The sequence below is a fragment of the Rattus norvegicus genome, chromosome 13 (genome assembly GCF_036323735.1).
Source record: "Rattus norvegicus strain BN/NHsdMcwi chromosome 13, GRCr8, whole genome shotgun sequence".
Lineage (NCBI taxonomy): Eukaryota > Metazoa > Chordata > Mammalia > Rodentia > Muridae > Rattus > Rattus norvegicus.
Genome location: NC_086031.1, coordinates 37,403,096 through 37,423,438, shown reverse-complemented (window position 1 = coordinate 37,423,438; position 20,343 = coordinate 37,403,096). Strand labels below are relative to the sequence as shown.

Below are 20,343 nucleotides of genomic sequence, written 5' to 3'. Positions count from 1 at the left end.
CCACAGGAGGGTGTACTGAATCAAGTGAAGATTCAGCCCTCTCTCGCCTTTGTAGGAAGTGATTGCATATTTTATCCTGGTAATTTTAGTCCACATACTCTTCAGATAGAGCATCTACTTTGAAGGATGGGATAGCCTTTTGATCAGCAATGAGATAAAGAAAATAAGCCACTACAACAGGAATAAAGAGCCTCCAATGATTTTGTGACACTAATATTTTCTAGAAGAACCCAGTTTGGGGAAAGGAACTCATTGAATTGCAGTGAACTTGCTTTTTAGGACTGAATAAGGTGTTGGTATTGGTGAGGACATACGACAAAAAACATGCCAAATTTCAAACTTGGATTTCACAGGAAGAATTTGTTAAAAGTTCCTGTTGTGACTTGACACTACAGTCAATGACAATATAGTGTTTTCTTAAAATCTACTGAAAGAATAATTGCAGATGTACTCACCCAAAAAAAATAACAGTTAGTGAGGTGAACAATAGATTAATATATCAACTGAGATAAGCTTGGAGAGGTAACTGCACTATTTTATTTTTTAATTTTTTCATTCATTTTTATTGGTTATTTTATATACATTTCAAATCTTATCCTCCTTCCCAGTTTCCCCTCTACACAATCCCTATCATTGGGAGTCCTGGGGGTCTGGTTGGTTGCTAATATTGTGGTGTTCAGATAATTGCACTAAGTTCTCAAACTACAGCCATTCCCAAGTTACCTCCACATGCCATTCCATCATGTTTTTCTGATTCATGCATCTGTGCAACACTTTGAGATTTTACTTTTATACTCAAAACATCAGGTAATAAAGTCTTAATATAAGTTTTCTTATCCATAATATACTGTTAGTCAGATAACCAATATTATTTTCTAGTATTTGAGAACTGGGTCTATAGCTCAAGATGGTTCATATTGACTATTGTCCTGCCTCCGCTTAAAAAGTGCAAGAATTGCTGGTATTTACTTAAACCTTCATTGAGATCAATATTATTATAGTCATCTACTCTTGAAGAGTTTCAGGTTTGTAGAGTGGCTTTTAAAACCTGGATTCTAGGTTATAGAATTCAGTTTGCATGATGAGCATTTTATCAAATGGGCCATGCCCTAGCCCTAGAAGAACTTATTAATAACAGGCAGCAATGCATCTTTCTTGGTCAAATTAGGGAACTAAGATCCATAAATATCCCTGGCACCTGTGACAAATGTCCAACATAAATGACCTTAGCTGCTTTTCTGTAACTTTCCCTGACTACATCAACAACCAAAAAAGTTGACAGACTTTGATGGGATTAAGTGATGAGGAAAATCCAAGCAATGACAAGGTGTATTAAAGAGAACATTGTATTCTATTGGCAATATTGAATTCAGAGAATGCATTTAGAAGCAATAGGTAAATGCTCACAGAATTCGAATTCTTTTAAAAATATGTGTTTAGTACTTTTAGCTTTGCATATATCGGAGGGTATACTTATGAGTAAAGATAGGTTCCCTCAATGTTCAGTGAAGCTGAAGTCACAGGTACTGGGACCTCTTAGCTATGGGCACTGGCAACTGGCCTCAAGTCCTCTGCAAAAGGACAAGTGCTGTAAACCAGTGATCCATCTCTCCAGCTCCCATCTTCAAAATTATGGATTTTTTTTACTTTTTCCTTCAACATGTTCTATGTATAAGATTATTTTAGGAACTTATTGTTCAATGTCTCATTAGTAGTTTATTATTTTGTATGACATTTTAAGAAAAGAGAAATTACCTCAGAGAGAAGCAGAATGAGATGGAGGGAGGAAAGAATTTAATTAAATAATATATTTCTGTATTATGTGTGCTTTGGACTGTTCAATGTGTGTGTGTGTGTGTGTGTGTGTGTGTGTGTGTGTGTGTGTGGTATAAGTGCAGGTTCTTGTGGAGGTCAGAAAAGTGAGTCAGATACCTTGGAGCTAGAATTCCTGAATTTTGGAAGCTATGGGTGCTGGAACCTGAACTTGGATCATTTGAAGAACAGTAAGTACTCGTAAACACTAAACCACTTCTCCAGCTCTATAATATGCTAAATTTTGTCTTCTGTACTCTATATCAAGAATAGATGCTTTCTTAAATTCAGAGTACACAATTGTATATTTTTCATTCTGAGTGATAGAATAAACAAGAAATATGTTTTCATCCTTCGTTCCTTCTTAATTTCTAAACAGCTGATTCTCACTCAGACACCAACATTCAATTTACATTTAATGTCTATCATAAGCACTGGGTGCCTCCAAGTTCACTTAGCAAATAGAACATTCCCCTTCATCTGGAAATGCTAAGACATGGTGTCTATTGTTCACAATGTGTTCCGTGTCAGTTCATAAAGTTTAGGACACTGTAGCAAGAAAAAAAACCGACTTTAAAACAAAGTATGACATTCTCCAAAAACAGTGATAATGTGTTGTACAAATAGGTTTTTTTATTATTATAAATGGTCACAGATACCCTATCAATGCCTCAGTGCCTAAAGGCACTTGTCTAAACCTCAGGATGTAATTTTGTTCACTGGAATCCATATGAGGAAAGGAGAGATTTCACTCTTCTGACCTCTATAAGAACATATATATATATATATATATATATGTGTGTGTGTGTGTGTGTGTGTGTGTGTGTGTGTGTGTGTGTGTGTGTGCATGTGTGTGTGTATACATAATAAGTGAATAAGTAAATAAATGTAATTAAAATTTTGAAATGCATGTTGGAGAAATGGCTGAGCAGTTAAGAGTAGGTAATGCTCTTTATGATGACAAGAATTTGGATCCCAGCAAATATCATCATCATATTACATTAGAAGCTCACAAACTCCTCTTACTCCAGTTCCAAGGGATCTGGAATCTCTGACCTACCCGGATAAATGTACATACATATACAATCATATACAAATAAATAAATAATTATGAATTTTAAAGCCGTAGAGAGATGGTTCAATCATTTCGAGAATCTGTTGCTCTCCTGTAGATTCTTGGTTCAGTGCTCGGTACTCACATGATGGCTCAGAATCATCTGTAACTCCAGATGTCGGGGATTATTCTTCCTTTCTTACTTCCTTGGCTTTGCATTCACATTGTGCAGAGACATGCATAAAAGCAAAACATCCATGCAAATAAATTAAAATAAATGCATCTTTAAAATTGCAAATTGTAAATAAATAAATGATACTCCATTATCTCTTTGCTGGTATTACCATACAAATATATTTTGATATACTAATCTAGGCCACTCAGAATCTTAGTTATCATGTTTAACCCCCAGATGTTAGTAAATAATTCAAAAAGTGATCTCTTTATCAGTCTCCCTGTGTACCCCAGATGGGCTGTAATCTCATCATCCCTCTGCCTAATCCTTCCATTTTTTGGTATTATAGGTATGTAGCTGGACACCTGGATATCTAAAGTAATTTCCAAGCACTGATCACATCCTGAATGTAGGTGTTGTTGGAATATTTCCTACTGAGGGTCTTTGTCCTAGGGTAATTCAGTAATTGTGACAGGATCTAATTTCATCTTAATCTTTTGAAATAATCAGCAGTATGATATAAGAATGTGCTTGCATGGTGACAGGAGCAGGATTACATACTTGATTCCAGCAGGGATAACTGTGCCCTTACTGTTTTTTAAAGTGGTGCAGCTGATAAGCCTTATTGTGATTATAGTTATCCTTTTATATCTTCAAAAACATTAATAGCAATTGGTGGTTCTTTTACATATAGTTTATCATATAGTGTCCCTACTGGAAAAACAAACAGACTTGCTTACTGTTGTATTCAGATTTATTTATAATTTTAGGCTTTTGTTGTAAGAGCTACACAAATCTTTCTCATTATAATCCCTAGTTGGTTCAGAGGCCTCATTTTTTTCTCTTCGCTTCACATTTTCTAGCTATAACTATGTTGATGTAGCTAATTTAATATTATCTATATTTTCTACACGCACAAGTTTTACTCAAGGTCTTTGCACGCTATTCTAACAGAATGTAGTGGCAACGAAAAGGATTAGAAGGTGGGGTGGGGAAAGGAAACAGTAGAAGAAAGAAAGGAGCATAAGGAAGAGAAGAATGGAGAGGGAAAGAGGGAGAAGAGAGAGAGAAAGAGAAGTGAGAGCCAAAGAGAGGGGGTAGGAGAGGGGGAGATGGAGGGAGAGAGAGGTAAGCAAACAGGATCTGGACAGAAAGGAAGAAATAACAGAATACAGGAAGGAGAATAGGGTAGCAGGGAAGCCAGGGGATGGGAGGGTAATGGAGAGGAGGGAATGTTAGAAGAGTAAGGGAGAGGAAGGAAGGAAATAAGAGGAGAGGGGAGGAGAGAAAAGAGAGGAGAGGAGATTGGAATTCACACTCACACCCTCAGACTATACTTTATCTACATTTTTCTTCCCATTCTCTGAGTGTCCCATCACACAGCACTCTAAACTGTGGTGCTGCCCCTTGGAAATTCATAACATTACAGACATCTAAAACTTTAGATGTTACAAACTCTAAGAAAGTAACAACTTCTTTCTGTAGGTCTATGTCTCTGCCCCTTGTCATTCAGTAAAAACCAGGCCAAGGACTCTTTAGAAAAGGAAAATGAAGCTATAGGTTCATTACACAAAAATCAAAGCAAAATGAATTTCCTCAACACTGTGTATGGACTAGATGCAAACACCTAACTGAACATTTATATTGAGTAAATCAGAAGAAAATAATGATGCATGAAATGAAGGGCTGAGTACCATATCAAAAGCTTTTAAAGAACATTCCAGAACCTGTTGTGCTTTCTTTGTCTTCTTTTACTTCTGATGTGGAATTATCTTCTGAAATAAATCACCAAAGAGGAAGGTTAATTTTTAGTAACATTTAGAAAGACTAATTATTTTTTCAAAGGCAAAAAAGAGAAAAGAGTTGTCAAGTATGTATAGCTTAGACCCATATAGATCAACATAGAAAAAAAGCAACATGCTGAAAAAGGTTCAAGGAGTAATATAGTACTACTGATCAGAATGTCCTCCATCAACTTTCATCCTAACTCATATCAACTGGAAATAAGAAAGATGTCCCTGTGCATGGACATAAAGTTCGGATTGCATTACACCACTGAATCTCCAAGCACATGACATGTATTCACTTGAAGTTGAATCCATCTGTACTCTAATGAGGCCATTTGCCTTTGTCCCCCTGGGCGTTTTCAGTAAAAGGTGACTGCACTCATAAACTGGACTAGCACGACACATCTGTCATCCAATCTCTTGAGAGTAGGCAGGAGGACCAGGAGTTCTAGAACATCCTTGGCTACATAGAAAGTTTGACAACACCCTGTCTGGTCTAGCCAAGACCTTGTCTCAAAAATTATCATCTTGATGACAATAACAAGAATTATAAGAACAAGAAAAAGAAGTAGAGAATAATAGTGATCATGAATCTTTTCTACTGATTATCGTGTTTGGCTAAGGAAGTCCTATAGAGGATAACTTGTTCTGTTGCCCATTAGAAGGGAGTATAGTGCTTTTTAAATTGATTATAGACCAATCAATACCTTTCAATCCTGTTGTACAGCCTCTTTGTCATGCTTAAGAGAGCAGAGGGCAAAGGAAATGTAGTTAATGCTAGCACACACAAGATGAAGTAGATGTTAGACTCATTAAAGTAATTATCAGGGTAAAGAGAGCTGCCTCCCTATATCACTTGCCACAACTTTGACCTTTCCCGTAGATTTTCTCATGAAGTTCAATCAAAGAATCTAACTTTTCTTTGTTAAATAAATAAAAGATTAGAACTCTGGCTTTTAGTTTTAGGCCAGTTTCATAGTTTGAATCAGAACACAACTCTTGCTCGTTCTGGAAAAGGGAGTTAAGAAGCAATCTGCCTTGAGTTTAGAGCTTTCAGTTTACTGTACCTGACTCCTTGCTCCTTGACACATTGACTCCACTGAGCTACAAAACGTGAAACGTCTCACCCCTAAAAAGTTATAAAACATCGGAGGTTTCCTTTTTTAATTGTATATTTTATTTATTTACATTTCAAATGTTACCCCCTTTCCCATTTTCCCCTCTCCAAAACCCCTATCCCATCCCCCCTTACCCTGCTTCTAAGAGAATGCTTGCCCACAAAAGCTCCCACTCCCTCCTCACTGCACTAGCATTCCACTATGCTGGGGCATTAAGTGTTCAGAGGACCAAGGGCTTCCCTTCCCATTGATGCCAGCCATGACCCCTTCAGCTCCTTCAGTCCTTCTGCTAACTCTTCCACAGGGGTCCCTGTGACAGTCCAATGGTTGGATTCAAGCATCCACATCTGTATTGGTCAGACTCTGGCAAGAGCCTCTCAGGAGACAGCTATATCAGTCTTCTGTCAGCAAGCAATTCTTGACATCAGCAATAGTGTTTAGGTTTGGTGTCTGCATGTAGGATTGATCCCAAGGTAGGGCAATCTCTGGATGGCCTCTTGTTCAGCCTCTGCTGCACTCTTTGTCCCTGTATTTCCTTTAGACAGGAGTAATTCTGGGTTAAAATTTTGGAAATTGGTAGGTGGCCCCATCTCTCAACTGTGAGCTATGCCTAACCTCTGGATATGGTCTCAACAGATTCTCCCTCCACTTTCTTGGCTATTTCAGCTAATATCATTCCTGAGGAGTCCTGAGAACCTCTTATTTCCTACTATATGGGACTTTCTGGTGGCTACCATCCCCCATTGCTTCACACATCTATTAAATTCCCTAACCCTCTGTACATCCACTCCTTCTCCTCCCATACCTGATTCTGCCCCTCTTTTTCGTCTCCCCCTCCTCTTTTCCTCCCAAGTTCCTTCCAATAACCCAGATATCCTTCAACAGAGGAATGGACACACAAAATGTGGTACATTTACACACTATTTAGCTATTAAAAACAATGACTTCATGAAATTCACAAGCAAATGGATGGGTCTAGAAAATATCCTGAGAGAGGTAACTCAGTCAAAAAGAACATAGATGGTATGTACTCACTGACAAGTGGATATTAGGTAAAAGCGCTTGGAATATCCACAATACAACTCACGGACCACATGAAGCTGAGGAGGAAGACCAAAGAGTAGAGGGATGCTTCAGCCCTAGTAAGAAAGGGGAACAAAATAATCAAGGGACGGAGGGTGGGAAGATTTCTTTGTATTAAAGATTGGCACAAGTCTCCATAAGGAGATTGCTAAGGTATTTGGAGATGAAGGTTATTCTCTAAACAGGCTCTTCTATTCCTCTCTACATCCTATCCTAGATTACTTCCTATCATTGTGATAAGTCCTATGAGATTGGAAGGCTTTATTTGACCTAGGCTTCCACAGTCAGAGCCTGCCACCAAGGCAGGCCAGGAGCTCAAAGCAAGAACTGAAGTAGAGGCCAAGGAGAAATGTATCTTACTGCCTTGCTTTCCATAGATTACTCAGTTTTCTTTCTCATACAACCCAGGACCACTTGCCCAAGGACTGTACTACTCATACTGTGCTGGTCCACATCTATCATTAATCAAGGACATACTCCCACAGGCTTGTATATCGGTGAATCTGGTGGAGGAATTTTCTTGTGTTAGGTTGACAAAAATAACAAACCAATCCTATTGACCCCTTATCTTCTTGACACATGAATACATCATTATATAATCAATAACATTTACTTTCATATTTATTCATAATATATGTTAACACAATAATACAAATTATAGTAAAATGTTAAAGATACACATGTTTTAGTAAATCAAATATTTTTTGAAAGCCAATCTTTTAAAAATAGCAAAAATCTCTCAACTATGGGCTCCCATATAATAAAAGGTAAGTTACGAGAGAAGAACCAGGCCACAGACACAATTTAAAGAAAGCAAAGCCAAACTTAAAACCTATAGATAGCTCAGTATCTAGTCATTAAGATGAACTCTTCTGGTCTCTGAAGATCTTGGCCAGCTCCACTTCTCAGGCTCTGTCATCACTAGCATTAACACTTTGTCCTACAAGCTCAGCTGACTTTATGCAACAGCTGTTGCTGCATGGCCATCATGGGCCTGGAATCCCCTATATAGGATTTCCATTGTTACTTAAGAGTACTAATGGCTTCTTTAGGCCTATCTTTAGGGACTTTGCCCTGACACATAATACCAAGCCTCAACCTCTCTCCATGACACCTTCAATCCTGGGAATCCCATTACAACTGAGCTTGCATCTTCACCAAACACCTCTCACAATGTCAGCTGCTCTCCATGACCCTATGCGTTCCAGCAGCTCTTATGCCACAGAAGATAAATGTAATATATATTTTAAAATTATAGTGAATAAAAGAGATATACAATATATATCAATGTAACCAGTGCTGAAATGATGGTTTGAATTTTGTTTAGAGAGGTAGATGTCCTCTTTTCATGACAATCGGAATAGATTTGACTTACATACTACGTCCACCCGAAAAATATTTAGCATTTTTATGCATTCCACATTGACACAAATCATGAATGTGTACAATATGCATTCAATATAAACTCGTTTCTTCATCTTTTGAAATTCCATGTTTCCACTGGAATGAAAATAACTAGAACAACTTTTTTGAGAAAAATCACATAAACCATGAAAAGTAGATGGTTACAAAAGTACAAACTTTACAAGATTCTAAAACAAGATATTTGAAAACTATGCCACTACCAATTTCATTTTATTGTGCGTATATGTGTTTGTGGTATGCACACGTGTGCATGCTCATGTTTGTGTGTATAGGTGAAAGCAGATGTTGGGTGTTTTCCTGTCTCAATCTCCACCTTTAGTTAGCATGTCTCAATCAATGAACCAAGAGCTCACTGATTGGCTTAACTAGCGGGACAGTCAGCTGTGGTAATCCATTAGGTCTACAGGGGTACCACACCACACCTGGGTTTAATGTGAGATTTGAGATTTAAGCTTATCAGGCAGATTACTGACTGCAGCATCTCTCCAACCATGTGCTCATATATCTTGTTCAGTATTTACTGTAAAGTGTGATTCCAGAAAGACCAGAAAGACAACTCTCTTCATTACACAAATCAGAAAAGTGCTTCTCATTTTCCTAATTCGTATATTGCTTTTATTCATTTTTCTATTTACAGTTCTCTTTCCAACAGTCTTATCTCACTCTGCTAGTTTTCTGTAAAATTGGCTTCAAATTCTTGATCACCCTTTAAAAGCAGGTAATCAAATCAAAAACTCACAGCAACGTTGACCATTAGTTATTTTCTTCAGAAGATTTTTGTTTTATATAGGTGTTTCTAAGCAATCTAAACACATGGGAGATTACAGCATTAAAAAAAAGTGATTGATGTTGTAATTTGAATTATATGTGTGCTTATGCTTTTCCCATATGAATGGTAATTAAAAATAAACAGCATTCAGCAATTCTCTTGAAGACTTTGAACATATGTGTCAACCTTCTCTAAATTAATATTTAAAATTGCATATCTGAAGAGATTTGGGAGATTTACATGTGGTCCTTTGTTGATTCAATAGGGGATAATTATACGTAAGATCTCAACTTTTTATTAGACAAAATAATAAATGAAACATTTTTATTAGAGATACTTTAGCCATCCAACATACATGGCACAAACTTTCTTTGGAAAGAATTCAGCTAACATGTGATTTTATAATTTATCTATATTCTCCAAGATTAGTAAATGCAGCTGTGGTGTACAACATAGCTTTTAAAGAGGAGCATAATTGATTACTAATTGACATGCAGTTTGCAATTTGAGCTTCTTCTACTCCATTTGCATCTCCATTTGCATCTCCTTGTGAATTCCAAATAATGCTCTCAGGTTGGACAGACTTAGTTGCCCTCTCTCTGCCCTCATCTCTTTTTCTCATTTGTTTGGTTTGACTTGACAGCCTTTACTTTTTAGTAGGAACTAGGTGATTTAGCATCTCTCTCTATGTATGCATTTCACTTTGGCATAGAACATTAGTTATCACATGCTATAAGTCACTTCCCAAACTGTTAATGCTATCCATAAATGTTGACAGATAGTGGGCACTGCTTATAATCAACCACGGGGGAATAATTGATGTTGATTGAATCAAATAAATGTGATGTTTACAGAGCTGTGACCTTGTCAGTCAACTTGCATAAAGGAAATCTACGAGATCTATAGAAACAAAAGTCCAGAAAGCCTTGCGTTCTATTCACTTAGAAAAGTAAAATAAGAGCCTGTCCTTTGAATATGATATTCTCAGGTTCTCATGTAGTCCAGGCTGGACTCAAGTTCATTATGTAGTTGAGACTGGCCCTGAATTCCTGACTTCAGGACTTCTTTTTGTCTGAGACAAATTAGTCCTTTACATCAGTGATATTTTCCCCCTCTGCTGAAGCCAAAAGCAATTTCAATAAAAAATAAATATCTAAAGCTGTGAAAAAACATCTTTAACTAATCTCTGGCTCAATGCAGATTTCTCATCATACTTTTCTTGAAGAAGGCTGTTCAACTTTTCATTGAATAAATAAGATCAAGGCAAGGGAACTTTAAAGTGAATTAAGATTTTAGTGGGTCAAAAATCTCTCTTTTCTACCTATATTTAGTGCCACCTCATACCCTCATACAAACACACACACACACACACACACACACACACACACACACACACATATATATATATGTGTGTGTGTGTGTGTGTATATATATATATATATATATATATATACATACACACAGAATCACTTGGGATTAAATCTATTTCAAATATATTCCAAATTTTAAATTGATGCCTGTAGAAAAATGCTTCCCACAAAAGTAGAAAGAGATGAGTTGGTAACCCCAGTATCCATCTGAAAATCTCAGCACACTGGTACATAGCTGTAATCTCTGGTAAGTTGGAGGCAAGAGAATCCTTGAGATTTACTGACCAGATCCACTAGCTTCATAAGTGAGCTCCAGGCTCAGTGACAGTCAATCTCTCAAAAATATGATAAAATAAATGTGCAACTTGGGAAGACATATAATTGCTACTTTTAGCTTTATAATGCATGCATATACCCATGTGTTCACACCCGTAAACACATGAGCATGGACACAAAGTAAGCTTGCCTTAATGTGCATCTGTAAAGGGCTGCAATCCACCCTGGTATTAAAGACTGTATTTGTGAGAACTGAAATTTTCATCAATGATGTTGATTGAATTGGAAACAGTTTGATTTCTTCCTCCAGTGCACAGTGAACTTTATATTGAATTGTTGCTTACCTAGAATGCATGCAGTTGAATAATTGTAACCATAACATGTTGAGAGGTTTTCCTCATTCTTGTGTGTGGTATGCATGCCTGTGCATATTTGAATGCATGAGATGATAATATGTGTATGCACATGTGTGTATATGAAGTGGAGACACTAGGTTGATCAGGGAATCATTCTTTGTCACTCTTCCACCTTATTCACTGGAGCAGGGTCTCCATCAAACCAGACTCTGCTGATTAGGTAAGTCTTCCCATGCAGCTTGCTCTGCCCTCTTATGGTGGAATCATAGGAAGTCCACTAGACCCACTCCACAATTATGTGAGTTCTGAGTATCTGAACTCCACTTCTCTGCTTGCAGTTGGATCACTGAGCCACTGTGATTATCTCTAGCCCCTGATAATGAGTTTTAATATACCCGTTATACTGAGAAATGTTCATGGTCATTGACTCTGAAATAAGGAATTCAGTCAGAAATTGTATAAAGAAAAAAATCATTAGTTTTTATTTGTCAGTTCAGACCGCTTCTCAGCCTTTTGGCTAAGATCAAGTGTAGTATTTGTCAGTTCAGCTAGCTACAGAAAAACTGTGTTCCATTTTGTCTTTTTATTAATTAACCGTATCCTGAGCACTAAAAGCAATGAGTCATTGGTAAAATGCATCTGTTTTCATATGGCATCATTTTGAGTGTGATCATTTTGTACTCAGCAAACCACAAATTAATTAATCATGTTTTCTAAGGATATACATCTACCACATGGGGTAATATTAAAATTAATTCTTACTTTAATTCATAATAGCTCAATCTATGGAAAACCCATTACGTTTTCCTGAAGGAGAAGGATACTATTGTGTGTACTATTTTTCATTTTCTAACCAGTAACTGTTTATATGAAATCTGTTTATAAGTCAAATGCCAAATAGAAGCTCAACATATGAGCATACAGGACTCAGAAAGAAACTCAGTCAGTAAAGTGCTCATTTTGCAAGCATGACGATCTCAGTTCTATCCCTAGTCTATCATGAATCAAATCCAGATGTCTTGATACATGCTTATAATTCCAGCATTAACAATGCAGTGACAGGAAGATTGACTGAAATCTCTGGCTAACCAGGTTATGCAAACTGTTAAGCAACAGGTTTAGTGAGAGACGTCTCAAAAACATGCTGACAACTGCATCGGATGTTAATCTCTGGCCTTGACAATTGTTTGTATCCACTTGTACATATAAACATATACACAGCCAGACACACATGCAAACATACACACATTCACACAGAAACACACTAACACATACACACAAGGAAGAGGAGATAGAGTGAGTGTATTGTTCAAGTTAAAAATACTAGTGAGTTTGTCTGGCATTAGTTTAATTAGCCTCTGAATTTTGAATCATAAATTTTTATGTTTTCATAGTCCAATTTGTCATGCAAAGAATATAGTTGTAGTAAATTGCCCTGTCAATTAGGATTTGTTCTTAGGAATACTGGTACTGGTTAAAAGGGCACATCAGTGGACAACATGATCCCTTGTCTCCTACTCCTGCCCACCTCTGTGAGTGAGTGAGTGAGTGTGTGTGTGTGTGTGTGTGTGTGTGTGTGTATGTGTGTGTGTGTGTATGTGTGTGTGTGTGTGTGTGTACGTGCATGTGTATGTGTGTTTCAACTCAACATATGTATAGTTAGTTAAATTTACCTCAGGACTATGATGTCTTAAAAGATACCCTTTTCAGATTGACAAGTAAGAAGACAATTTTCCCTTTGACACTTGTGTACATAGGCACTGTGCTTAGCAAAGGTTCTTCTGCTAGGAAAATATTGCTTAAGTTGTGGATAGTCACAATATACATTTTCTTTCAGGCAACTTTTATTTCTTCCTCTGGATTGTGTTTGGTAGAAAATAGACTACATAACTGTAAAGTCCTGCTGTGTCTACAAGCAGAATGTGATACAGTTGATCCTTTGCAGCAGCATGCCCACACCCCACATATCATTTCTAAGGAAGCAGCAGTCTCAGATGGAAACATTTGTTGATTATCTCATGACAACATATTATTTCACTTGTTCCTTTGTAGAGACTATAATTTTGACTAAAAGCCAAATACCTTGAATATGGAATTTGAATCTTAAAACAGCAATTTTTTAAAATCAGAAATGGACTTGCTTCCCATCTAAGTGAATGTGCTGTTGTGATACTAGGTACCATACCTGGCAGTCCATCCCAGGACTTGACGCATGCTCACACACCACTAACTGTTAAACTTTATGTCTAGCTCACAGTATCACAGTTGAAATTGAAATTTTAGTTCAAAATCTCATAGAATTTTATTTATCATATAGCAAAATGAGATTAAGAAAATTTAAGGGAAATGGATAGCATTGGAAAATATATTAAATGAGGTTACTCAAATTCAGAAAGGCAAATACAAAATGTCCTTCTTATAAGCAGGTCCTAGCCTCTAACCCTATGGAGACCAGGAATCTAGGAAGGGGGCCCCAGAAACTGAAGATGAGATTCTATGTGGATACAAGTTAAGAGCATAGAGAAAAAAATGGAAGAGGAAATACCAGGGCCAGGAGTCAACAGGCAAATGGTCTGGGAGTTGCCAAGATAAGTGATCAAAACTGGGTAAGGGGATTAGGGATTTAGCTCAGTGGTAGAGTGCTTGCTTAGCAAGCACAAGGCCCTGAGTTCAGTCCCCAGCTGCAAAAAAAAAAAAAACTGGTTAGGAAAATATGTGACAAATATTTGAAAACTTTGCATGGAAACTTATTGATTTGAGAGTTAATTTACACAATAAAAAAATAAAATAAAATGAAGCAATGCCCACTGAGGAAGAAAACCCTACCTCAGAAGATATTTAACTTATTCTTTCATGGACCAGAAAATGCCTTAAAGTTGTTACTGAACGTACTACTCAGTTAAAGGAAAGTATTGCTTTATTAAGTCTCTGTTGTTTATACAAGTGCAATGTGTCATTGATGTGATATTTTGGTGCCATATTTCATAATGCATAACCTTATTGCATAAAGAACTGTGCTCTGTTTTATATGTCTTAATTGGTTTTAATATATGTAAAAGTCCTTTCTGTATAGATAATTGGTATGCATTCAAATACAGGAAAAGAACAGGGGACAATCCTCTTAATGTATATAAAAGTCCTTCCTGTATAGATAATTAGTATGCATTCAAAGATAGGAAAAGAACATGGGACAATGTTGAGGCAAAAATTACTCTTATGAATAGTCCTTAGCAGGATGACTTATGACACAAGACCGTACTGTTTCATTGTATCTTTCTTAGGTTCCTTGATTTTCTAGTCCTCTAGTTGTTCTCATGATTTATATTCAAAGAAGACATGGTGTAGTTCCCTATGTCAGAGTGGGCACAATCATTCTCATGGCAATCACATCTGATGGTGGAGCTAGGATTTGCCTATGTTCCTTCTGAAAAAGGATCTTGGAAGTTCATTTCTCCAAATCACAGCTCTGAACATATTTATTCATGGTCATAGTTGACTAATGTCAATGCAACTAACATGGCAATCCTTTACATAACAGGAGAGTGAGGTAGTTTAATTGTTAATCAGACTTTATTACATATCTTTGAGTTCCTGTCTTGAAGACCATTTACAGACAGAAATAGAACTGGCTGACGGACATAGAATTTTTTAGGGCTTACAATTTTATTACATTTATTTATTGTGTGTCTATGTGTGTATTATGTAGTATGTATCACACCATATATGTGCGGCTCATGATTGACTTCAATGTGTTAATATGCTTCTTCTTCCATGAGGTCTCTGGGGCTAAAACTGTCAGCCTTGGTCGTAAGTGCATTCCCCTGCTAAACCACCTCATTAGCCCAAAAGCAGTTTTCACCATTCTTACTCTACTTCAAGTACTATAACCTCAGATGTTGTGGTTTACCATGATTACAGAAAGGATATGAGCATATGCCTAAGAATTCCCCAATAACTCTGATTCAGAATTTCACACTTAAAATACAATAGAGTTCAAAATAACTAAATCAGTTTATCCTATATAATTAGAATTGTAGGTAAGCATAGAATTATTTACAACATGATTTTCCTAACAAAATGACAACAGTGTCCACTATTTTTAAGACATTTATGATACAAGAAGACTCCATAAGTTATGTTCCCTTAAAGTCACTGAATGGCATAAGTGGTTCTTGTTATTGAAGGTAGGATCCTAATCATCCTGCTTCTTTTGCTATGAAACCCAGTGTTCCCATGTCTGCAATGTACTCATTTAAATTTAAATGTAATGTGGTGCTGAGAGGAAGATCCAAGACCATAGCAAGTAGTACCTTAGCCAAGTAATCGAGAAAATTGAATTTTTCCTGAGCAATCTTGTATTATCTCCTTGTTCAGTATCTGGTGGTACTTCCCAAAATTGAATTTCCTATTTTCATTCTTAACTCTCTCAAATTGCTATTCAAGTCTTCAAGTATTTCCTACACTGAGACTAGATTTTTTTTCCTGCCTTTGTATATGTCAAGAAAGATAGTTAATACCTGGGTATTCCTTCATGCCTCTTGGTTTTGACTATGATGCATCACTAGATGTTGAAGCCTTACACATGTACCTATATGGTTTCATTTACGATCATCTAAACTGGCCTTTCCTACCCTTTGAATATCATCTCCAAAATTCACACTTGAGAAGTTCATAATTGAATTATCGCAATGAAATACAGAAAGTAGACACACACACACACACACACACACACACATGGGGGGGTAGATGGACAGACAGACAGAGAAAACAGGAGAGAGGAGGCGAGGTGAAAAGAGGAGAGGAGAGGACAGGAGAGGAGATAAATGAAAAATCACCCTAAAACCTCTCTTAATGATTCAAGAAAGTCTTTGATTTTCTATTATATCCTGTTCATAGTTGTCCTCACTGGACACAAAGGCAACTATTAATTCACATTATTGAGGAACACTGACTGAAATAACTTTCCCATTCCTGTACTCCCATTTCTTCCTTTTTGTCTTTTGAGAACTTCATACAGAAACACTCACTGAACATCACTCTTAATCCCCTCCCCATGAACCCTAATGTTCCTTCTTGTCTCACTCTCCCTCCTTTTCCTTGTCTCTCTCCCTCCATTCCTTCCTCCACCCCTTTCTTGATTCAAGATCTTATATAACCTGTTCTTGACCTCTGTAAGTAGCTCAAGATGATCTTGAATTTCTGAACATTCCATACCACTACCCAAGTGCTGAGAATGCAGGCACAAATAACTACCCCAAGTTACAACGACTGGAAGTGAAAACTGTGGTGTTGTGAATGTGAAGCAAGCATTGGGCATACATAGTATTAATCCCAGTCTTGAAACTTCTTCTTGTCTACTATTATCAGACTTATTCATTTTTTCCTGTTAATTTACTTCTTGTGTAAAGACTGGGGCTTTTGCTAGAGCAAAGGGAAACTTTCTAACTACATCTGACAATAACTGCAACACTAGACTCCAGGAACATGTAAGTTTCTAAGGCTATCTGAAGATAACTCCAGGGACTCAGATATCTATGAACTATTTCTAATTATTTTGATGGTGAAAACTTATATAACAACAGAATAGGCTTTTCAAAAAGTGAGGAAAGAAAACTTGGTTCATGAGAAACAAACTAGCTGATTTGAATAGTGGAAATCACCAATGAGCAAATAACACATAAATGAAAAATTATCTACATTCCATCAGATTATTCATAATCTTGATATTTATCATTTTATTAACTATTTGAGAAATCTGTACAATGTATTTGATCATATTCACTGCTCCCTGTACTCTGGCCACATCTGCTACTACTCCTATTCCTGTACAACTTTGAATCTGTTTTTTAAAAATCAAGTAAAATTTGTTCTCCTCATATATTCTTAGATATAAGGTCTTTCAATGGAGTGTGTTCATCCCACAAGGTATAATACCTTTGAAGAAAGGTGCAATCTAACAATTGCACCTCTAATCTTAACTAAGAGTATGGTACAGTATCCCTCTTCTCCTTCCTTGCTGGAAGAGTGTAAAGATTTTGTGCATATTGTTACAATACTGTGAGCTCATATTGCAACTCAACATTTATGTCCGTAAACCATGTTGCCTTGGTAGTATTCAGCTTTCTCATTTTTATGCAGTCTGAGACCTAAGTCCCTAAAATGGTACGACCACAATTAAGGTGAATCTATTCAACTCAATTAACTTAATCTAGAAATTCCCTCCCAGACACACCCAGAGTCCTGTCTCCTAAATAATTATAGATGCTGCCAAGTTCAGAACATGGATGGGAAACTGGGAAAGGGAATAATATCTGAAATGTAAATAAAAATATCCAAAAATAAAAACAACAAAATATGAAACCTAGAAAATATATATGCCCCTTTCCTTATAGCTTGAGACTTACCACTATCTTAAGAGGAGAAAAAAGTCAGTTCCGAAAGCTATGGCTGCGTTGTCTGCTCAATTCAGTTATTTAGGGAATGATGTGGTTGACATTTTCCATACTTACTTAGTTTGTTTGAGCTTTGAGCAGAATATTTGGCGGCTTCAATAATGCTGTGCTATTAATATTAACCAGGTTAGTCTAGGCCATGTTCCAGCCTAGATGAATAAACATAAAATGGAAGAAGAAAAAGAGAGTCCATTCCCCCTATATTTGAGTTTCCCACCATCAGAAACCTGTTGAGAATCAGTTGAATATTACTTTCACTACAGGAAAAAGCAGCAGCATTCTCCAGACATTAATGTTACCATTAAAGTAATTGCTTTGTAAAGATCTGTCCCCAGAGTTTCATTTCCTGTTGAACAACAAACCTTTCTCATCACCTTAGTATTCATTTCATTTTTCACAGGCAGTGTATAAAGAACACATTAATCTTTATAGATGTCTGACTGCATTTTTATCCCAAGGTTAGTTATTGTCATATCTTTTCAAACCACAGCCTTTCCCCTTGACAAGAGCTCAACTTTACTGACTTCTTCAATAACTTCTTGGCTTTAAAAGAAAACAGTCTGTTTTATTTGCAGACAGTATCATTAGTAGGAAACTGAGGCAAACAAAATGAAGGCACATGAACCCATATGCACTCAATACTGAGCCCAGGAATCCACAGTTCTCGACATTGACGCTATTGGGCTACATGGTAGTCATGAGTATGATGTTGGAATGAGTTAATTAGAATTGTTAAAATTCACATGTTAGTCCACAATCATTAAAAATAGGTAATTATTTTGGGGAAAAAGGAGGTTCAAAATTTTAAATAATGTTGCAAATGAAACTTTTCATTCTATGATATTTGTGCTTATAATTAAATAGAATGTAATGAGATAGGTATATGCATTAAAGTAGGCCAGATGTATAGAATATTTGTTGCATAAAAGTGGGAGATATATTAATCTTATAAAATAGTGTATGGTGGGAAGGAAAAAGAGACACTACTGAGTTGCTCAGTATTCAGTTAGCATCCAAGAGACCTTCGTTTCAATTATCTACACTGAGTAATCTAGGCATGGTGATATAAGACTCATAGCATATGGTAAATGGAAGCAGGAGTAAGTCTTCAAGGTCCAAAATATCCAAGGTCATCTTTAATTATCTAAGAGAATTTGAAGACCAGCTGGAATATAAGAAACCCTTTATCAAAAATAACTAATTCATTAATACAAACTTTAGAGTTGTATTGCAAAAAAATGGAAATGAATAAATGAGGATGACATTGTCTAACAAAGACTGAAATTACATGGTACTTTAAAATAGACATTAAAATAAGAAATAATTATTAAACAAATTACATTATGCAACTGCAGTAAGAATCAAGCTGTATTTTCATTTCAGATTCTTCATAAAGACTTAATTTTACTTATGTAACATATACACAATGAATATAGGTACCTGTAGAGGCCAGTATTATGTGTCAGATCACCTGGATGAAGAGACAGAGGTAATTGTGAGCTGCCTGATATGGGTGCTGGGACTGTACTCAAGCCATTCCAATCGAACTTATTTACTGAGCCTCCATTCCTGACTTCACTTCAGTTTTCCATTCAAATATAATAATAGAGCAAGATATAATGCTGTATATCTACAATCTTAGTATTTGGGAAGCAAAGAGCATCTTTGTGAGTTTGAAGTCTGCATGGATTACATAGTGCATCACAGACCAGCCAGTGCTACATTTTAAAACTCTTTTTAAAAAAATAAAATAAAATTCTAAAAACCACAACTTAAGAACAAGATTAGGTGTACTAATGAGATTGTGGTATTAAAAAGTCTAAGGATAACTAATCTTGTGATGCTTTCTAACAGAGAGCTACTTGTTTGAAATCAACTAGGAAACAACTTTTAGAAAAACAGTACCAATATTTGAGTTTCCGCTGTTGATGACACATGCACATTTAAAAATCAAAATGGTAAATTGGTTAAGAATGGCATTGCACCATGAAAGATACCTATAAGCCACAATATGAAAAGAATATTTAATTGTCAAGAATAAGAACAACAAAAACTCCCCAGAAGAATAAACAGTTAGTTGGAGGACAAGTAAAAGTAGCAGAGTTATGGACATTATATTGTTGCAGCATGAATTCCAGAGAATGGAGCACAGTCAACACAGGAATATATATTTTTCTCCATGTTTTTGAGAAATTATTCAATGAAATGGAAACAAGATATATAATAGTAAACATGTTTGATTTCTCAAAATCGTCTTTTAAAAAAGCCAGAATTCATTCTCTCTCTCTCTCTCTCTCTCTCTCTCTCTCTCTCTCTCTCTCTCTCTCTCTCTCTCTCCCTCTCTCTCTCTCCTGCCATTTATTCATTTATATATATAAATGAATATAGTTTCATTAAGATTATATTTACTTTAATTATATTAATACTTTATATTCCTTTAACTCACGTGAATGTTAATTATCTATTGGAATAGAATGTGATGTTTTTCCAATACAAAATCTGTATATCCCATTAGACATTCCCCACTTCTAAGAACTTTGTTGAAAAAACTAACCAGTTTTAATTCAAATAACTTTAGACTTCTGGTTGAACTCCTTCAACTTAACTTAAGGAAATATTTTGCATATTTTACACTTTAGTCATAATGAAAAAGTTGTCTGAATATA

General features: G+C 36.2%; 1 protein-coding gene and 1 pseudogene across 4 annotated transcripts in view; both read left to right on the top strand.

Annotated features, from left to right (window-relative positions):
- Nucleotides 1-20,343, top strand: part of Dpp10 (dipeptidyl peptidase like 10) — a 1,676,457-nt gene that overhangs the window by 1,398,549 nt on the left and 257,565 nt on the right. The window lies entirely within an intron of this gene.
- LOC120096424 (U2 spliceosomal RNA) lies at nucleotides 11,723-11,886 on the top strand (annotated as a pseudogene).